This window comes from Crocodylus porosus, unplaced genomic scaffold (genome assembly GCF_001723895.1).
Source record: "Crocodylus porosus isolate Cpor-Errol unplaced genomic scaffold, CroPor_comp1, whole genome shotgun sequence".
Lineage (NCBI taxonomy): Eukaryota > Metazoa > Chordata > Crocodylia > Crocodylidae > Crocodylus > Crocodylus porosus.
In genome coordinates, this window is record NW_017728909.1 from 21550500 (window position 1) to 21550938 (window position 439).

Consider the following 439-nt stretch of genomic DNA (forward strand, 5'->3'; position numbering starts at 1 on the left):
GCTGCGGGCACCTGCTCTGGAAGGCAGCCTAGTGCGGGGTCTGGAAGTGTCCTCCCCCGCCTCCGAGCCCCGGGCTCGCGTGTTACCCTCGTCTGCTGGACGGGGCGCGGGGCGACTGGGCGCGGAGCGTCCGACCGCTGCAAAACTAGTCCCCTGACACCGCCCCGGTATCACCCCTGCCCCTGCCCCAGGGAAAGCAGGGGCCCGCGGCCGCCAACGTCCCGCCATTGCAACGGGGGCTCATAGACGCCCTGGAGACCCCAGGCAAGGCTGTGCACCCGCTGCAGAGGAAGGCAAACCCCCCCAGTCCGGACCCATCTGAGCAGGGGGGAAATCCCTTCCTGTGACCCTGAGCGCGGGGGCAAGACCCTCCGGCCCGGACCCTGCGGGGTCGGTGCCAGCAGGAGCATCGGCCCAGCCCAGCCCCAGCCCCAGCCCC